This window comes from Prunus avium, chromosome 2 (assembly GCF_965620075.1).
Source record: "Prunus avium chromosome 2, drPruAviu1.hap1.1, whole genome shotgun sequence".
In the NCBI taxonomy this organism is placed as follows: domain Eukaryota; kingdom Viridiplantae; phylum Streptophyta; class Magnoliopsida; order Rosales; family Rosaceae; genus Prunus; species Prunus avium.
The window spans coordinates 19,823,929-19,830,766 of NC_142285.1; the positions used below are offsets into that span (position 1 = coordinate 19,823,929).

General features: G+C 40.6%; 1 non-coding gene across 1 annotated transcript; it reads right to left on the reverse strand.

Annotated features, from left to right (window-relative positions):
- Positions 1 to 6,079: 6,079 nt before the first annotated feature.
- On the reverse strand, positions 6,080 to 6,186 carry LOC148296583 (small nucleolar RNA R71). The gene has a single exon (XR_015834206.1). It is a non-coding gene; the product is annotated as a small nucleolar RNA R71 (small nucleolar RNA).
- Between the last annotated feature and the right edge of the window lie 652 nt (positions 6,187 to 6,838).

Consider the following 6,838-nt stretch of genomic DNA (forward strand, 5'->3'; position numbering starts at 1 on the left):
CACCAACCACTCCAATTAGGAACGAACTGCCGTTGAACTTGAATTCTCCAATTTGGAACACCTATTGATTTCGGATCAAGCCCGAAACTTGGGCAACATCATAATATGGTGGGAGGAGTCATTTGGTGAGTTTTGAGTGAACTCCAATCGCTAGAAGTATGGAATACACCAACCACTCCAATTAGGAACGAACTGCCGTTGAACTTGAATTGTCCAATTTGGAACTCCTATTGATTTCGGATCGAGCCCAAAACTTGGGCAACATCATATTATGGTGGGAGGAGTCATTTGGTGAGTTTTGAGTGAAATCCAATCGCTAGAAGTATGGAATACACCAACAACTCCAATTAGGAACGAACTGCCGTTGACATTGAATTGTCCAATTTCTCACACCTATTGATTTCGGATCGAGCCCAAAACTTGGGCAACATTATAATATGGTGGGAGGAGTCATTTGGTGAGTTTTGAGTGAAATCCAATCGCTAGAAGTATGGAATACACCAACCACTCCAATTAGGAACGAACTGCCGTTGACATTGAATTGTCCAATTTCTCACACCTATTGATTTCGGATCGAGCCCAAAACTTGGGCAACATCATAATATGGTGGGAGGAGTCATTTGGTGAGTTTTGTGTGAAATCCAATCGCTAGAAGTATGGAATACACCAACCACTCCAATAAGGAACGAACTCTCGTTGAAATTGAATTGACCAATTTTTCACACCTATTGAATTCGGATCGAGCCCAAAACTTGGGCAACATCATAATATGGTGGGAGGAGTCATTTGGTGAGTTTTGAGTGAAATCCAATCGCTAGAAGTATGGAATACACCAACCACTCCAATTAGGAACGAACTGCCGTTGAACTTGAATTGTCCAATTTGGAACACCTATTGATTTCGGATCGAGCCCAAAACTTGGGCAACATCATAATATGGTGGGAAGAGTCATTTGGTGAGTTTTGGGTGAAATCCAATCGCTAGAAGTATGGAATACACCAACCACTCCAATTAGGAACGAACTGCCGCTGAACTTGAATTGTCCAATTTCTCACACCTATTGATTTCGGATCGAGCCCAAAACTTGGGCAATATCATAACATGGTGGGAGGAGTCATTTCGTGAGTTTTGAGTGAAATCCAATCGCTAGAAGTACGGAATACACCAACCACTCCAATTTGGAACGAACTTTCGTTGAAATAGAATTGACCAATTTTTCACACCTATTGATTTCGGATAGAGCCCAAAACTTGGGCAACATCATAATATGGTGGGAGGAGTCATTTGGTGAGTGTTGAGTGAAATCCAATCGCTAGAAGTATGGAATACACCAACCACCCCAATTAGGAACGAACTTTCGTTGAAATTGAATTGACCAATTTCTCACACCTATTGATTTCGGATAGAGCCCAAACTTGGGCAACATCATAATATAGTGGGAGGAGTCATTTGGCGAGTTTTGAGTGAAATCCAATCGCTAGAAGTATGGAATACACCAACCACTCCAGTTAGGAAAGAACTGCCGTTATACTTGAATTTTCCAATTTGGAACACCTATTGATTTCGGATCGAGCCCAAAACTTGGGCAACATCATAATATCGTGGGAGGAGTCATTTGGTGAGTTTTGAGTGAAATCCAGTTGCTAGAAGTATGGAATACACCAACCACTCCAATTAGGAACGAACTGCCGTTGAACTTGAATTGTTTAATTTGGAACACCTATTGATTTCGGATCGAGCCCAAACCTTGGGCAACATCATATTATGGTGGGAGGAGTCATTTGGTGCGTTTTGAGTGAAATCCAATCGCTAGAAGTATGGAATACCCCAACCACTCCAATTAGGAACGAACTGCCGTTGAACTTGAATTGTCCAATTTCTCACACCTATTGATTTCGGATCGATACCCAAACTTGGGCAACATCATAATATGGTGGGACGAGTCATTTGGTGAATTTTGAGTGAAATCCAATCGCTAGAAGTATGGAATACACCCACCACTCCAATTACGAACGAACTGCCGTTGAACTTGAATTCTCCAATTTCCCACACCTACTGAATTTGGATCGAGCCCAAAACTTGGGCAACATCATAATATGGTGGGAGGAGTCATTTGGTGGGTTTTGAGTGAAATCCAATTGCTAGAAGTATGGAATACACCAACCACTCCAATTAGGAACGAACTGCCGTTGAACTTGAATTGTCCAATTTCGAACACCTATCGATTTCGGATCGAGCCCAAAACTTGGGCAACATCATAATATGGTGGGAGGAGTCATTTGGTGAGTTTTGAGTGAAATCCAATCGCAAGAAGTATGGAATACACCAACCACTACAATTAGGAACGAACTGCCGTTGAACATGAATAGTCCAATTTGGAACACCTATTGATTTCGGATCGAGCCCAAACCTTGGGCAACATCATAATATGGTGGGAGGAGTCATTTGGTGAGTTTTGAGTGAAATCCAATCGCTAGAAGTATGGAATACACCAACCACTCCAATTAGGTACGAACTGCCGTTGAACTTGAATTGTCCTATTTGGAACACCTATTGATTTCGGATCGAGCCCAAAACTTGGGCAACATCATAATATGGTGGGAGGAGTCATTTGGTGAGTTTTGAGTGGAATCGAATCGCTAGAAGTGTGGAATACACCAACCACCACAATTGGGAACGAACTGCCGTTGAACTTGAATTGTCCAATTTGGAAAACCTATTGATTTCGGATCAAGCCCAAAACTTGTGCAACATCATAATATGGTGGAAGGAGTCATTTGGTGAGTTTTGAGTGAAATCCAATCGCTAGAAGTCTGGAATACACCAACCACTCCAATTAGGAACGAAATTCCGTTGAAATTGAGTTGACCAATCGCTAGAAGTATGGAATACACCAACCACTAAAATTGGGAACGAACTGCCGTAGAACTTGAATTGTCCAATTCGGAACACCTATTGATTTCGGATCGAGCCCAAAACTTGGGCAACATCATAATATGGTGGGAGGAGTCATTTGGTGAGTTTTGAGTGAAATCCAATCGATAGAAGTATGGAATACACCAACCACTCCAATTAGGAATGAACTGCCGTTGAACTTGAATTGTCCTATTTGGAACACCTATTGATTTCGGATCGAGCCCAAAACTTGGGCAACATCACAATATTGTGGGAGGAGTCATTTGCTGAGTTTTTAGTGAAATCCAATCGCTAGAAGTATGGAATACACCAACCACTCCAATTGGGAACGAACTGCCGTTGAACTTGAACTGTCCAATTTGGAACACCTATTGATTTCGGATCGAGCCCAAAACTTGGGCAACATCATAATATGGTGGGAGGAGACATTTGGTGAGTTTTGAGTGAAATCCAATCGCTAGAAGTATGGAACACACCAACCATTCCAATTAGGAACGAACTGCCGTTGATCTTGAATTGTCCAATTTGGAACACCTATTGATTTCGGATCGAGCCCAAAACTTGGGCAACATCATAATATGGTGGGAGGAGTCATTTGGTTAGTTTTGAGTGAAATCCATTCGCTAGAAGTATGGAATACACCAACCACTCCAATTAGGAACGAACTGCCGTTGAATTTGAATTGTCCAATTTCCCACACCTATTGATTTCGGATCGAGCCCAAAACTTGGGCAACATCATAATATGGTGGGAGGAGTCATTTGGTGAGTTTTGAGTGAAATCCAATGATAAGTTCATAATTTCACACATTTGCATGCCTTCGTTACTTAGTAATTTTGTTTAGTTTCTCTTTATTTCAAGTCACTTACCTATGTTTGTGTGTTCTATAGGTTGAAGGCAGCAAGAGATTGCTTTTGAAGCAAAATGGTGCAAAACGTGCAAAAACTGGATATTGAGTTAGAAGTTCATTTCGGACTTATCTTCTTCATCCGAGCTTGGATTGGGCCAATACTTGTGTGGTTGGATCAGAGACATTCTGAACTTCAAAATGGATATCTTAAAGTCATATTTGGATTCAGCCAAACCCAATCCGTGAGCCCATCAAAATACACATCATGCTGACATGAGGATGAGCTGATGGATGCTTGGTCATGGTGAGCTAGGCATGAGCTATTGGTTTCTGGATGGATGCTTGATCATGCTGACATGAAGATGACCTATGGCTGCTGGTGGGATTTATTAGTGCAGCAACCAATTCTGATTATCTAAATACAAGTGTTGTATGCATTAGTCATATTCAATTCAGAATTCCCCTTTCCTTCTCCCTATAAATACCACTTCCATTCCACATCCCAGACACAATTCACTTCATCCATTACTTCCATACACACATTCAGATTCACCACAAAGAGAGAGAGAGAGCTAGCTGCAAAGGAGGGAGAGCTGGGAGCTGTCCTGGAAACTACCTTGCTGCCACCAGCTAGTTCTTCTATTCTCTTTATTCTACCTATGTATTTCTTATCTTCTGTATTCATAATTATGTTTAACTAATCCATTTTGTTAGGGCTTAGGATGAAGCCCTAGTCATGAATATTCAATGTTATGGATGATTTCATAGTTAATTGATTTCCTTGCTTTCATTATCAAGTTGTTAATCTCCAGCTTATTATGTGCTTGATGTATGTTTTCTTGGAGTAGCTAACTAGGATTTTATGCATCTAGCACAGGTTGGGAAGGGGTTTAGATTCACCAATTCTACTCTCCTTTCACAAGCAACACATGAATGGCCTAAGAATCATTCAAGGGGTTAATAACCATAGGTTGACTAGGACAGATACCATGTTCTAGGACTTGTGTGATTATCATATTCTCAAGGAACTTAATGACTCTTATATGCTTTATTCTAAGTAGATACCATGCTTAGGTTGCATATTAGAGATCACGTGTTGTGTAGATACCATGCACAATTACATGCCTTAGGAGAATCATGCATCCTGCACCTAGATACCATAGGCTTGTATGCGATAATCTATTGTTAATGAAGCTTGAGTCAATTTCTATGCATTCATAACTTGGATAGGAAGACTAGTGGTAGATTCCAAGGCTCTAACACTTCTCAATCATTGTTTCACAACTTGTTCATTGCTGCCATTGTTTACTTCCAGCACTTCCATTTCATTCTCTTGTTTTCATTTAAACAACAAAAACCCCCCATTCGAGTGCGTGTGTGGTGCTAGGATTCTGTCCTAGACCTTGCCAATTGTTAGTTAGTTTGTTTCTTTGTTTTCAGTTTTTCCATCATTCTAAGTAGTTTAACTTGCAACCAAGTTACCATTCTCCGTGGGATCGACCTCGTATTTCATAAGCTATACTATAAATGGTTCGTGCACTTGCGAGAATTGAAGTTTCTATTTTTAATAACTCATTTTAGTTGTTAGGAATAGGCTCAACAAGTTTTTGGCGCCGTTGCCGGGGAACCGGTAACGATGGTGCTATAGTTAGATTACTTTGAGTGTTTTTGTTTTTGTTTTCGTTGGTTTTTATTTCTGTATTCTGTTTTTCTTTTTAGTTGTTATCTCCATTTGAAGGCACTAATTGGTTTCTTGTGTGTGCATATATGTCCGAATCTGATTCTGAGCCAATTTCACCAGGAACTTTTGCTGTACGTGTTGGTTTGAGGAGGAATTATAGTTCTTTAAGTGCTGAATCTGAGAGCTACGAATCTGAAGGTTCAAGCAAGATGGCAGAGATTCCAAACAACAACAATAATGATGAAGGAGGTGGTGCGCTTGTTGTCCAACCTAGGAAACCCCTGCGTGAATTTTCCATCCCCAAAGTCACTGATCAACCTTCGTGCATCGTCTATCCTCAACTCACAATTGACAGGTTTGAGCTTAGAAGTGGTATGATTCATCTTCTTCCAACTTATTATGGTAATACCACTGAGGATCCTTACATGCATGTTAAGCAATTCTTTGAAATATGTGCTACAATCAAAATTCAAGGACTTGATGATGAGCAGATTAAGATGAGGCTATTCCCATTCAGTTTAAAAGATAAGGCTAAGTCATGGTTATACTCTTTGCCTAATGCTTCAATTCGTACTTGGGATGAGCTTTCTAATAAGTTTTTGCAGAAATTCTTTCCAGCTCAAAAGACTAACAAGATTAGAAAGGAAATTCTTGGTTTCACACAAAGAGAAGGAGAAGCTTTTCATGAATGCTGGGAGAGGTACAAGGAGATGATGAGTTCTTGCCCACACCACAATATAGAGAGTTGGATGCAAATGCAATCTTTCTATGAAGGTTTGCTTGATTCCGAAAGGATGATGGTAGATGCAACAAGTGGAGAAGGACTGATGAACAAAACAGCAGATGAGGCTTTTACTCTCTTTGAATCTTTGAGTACCAACTCTCAACAATGGAGCTACAATAAAGGAAGAGGAGCTCCTATGAAAGCTGTGGTCTCTGAGGTAAGTACTAATAATGAGATTAATGCAAAACTTGATGTTATGTGTTCTTTGCTTCAACAGGCAGTGACTGGCCCTCTAGGAAGCAAAGAGGAAGTTCAAGACCAATCTTTTGCAAAGCACATGCTAGAGCAAGCAAATGCCCTTCAAGGAAGGAATCCTCAGAATGATCCTTACTCAAACACATACAATCCGGGGTGGAGAAATCATCCTAATTTCAGGTGGAGCAATAATTCAAATGTGCAACAATCTCAAGGACCTCCCCCAGGATTTCAAATACAACAAAGGCAATTCCAGCAAGCTCCCCAACAAGTACAAGAGCAAAGGGGTGATCAAATGGGAGAATTGCAAGACATGTTCAAGAAGTTCATGGGGCAACAGATGCAAACCAATCAGAATCTTCAAAATGCAGTGAACAAACTAGAAGTGCAAGTTGGGCAGATTGCATCCTCC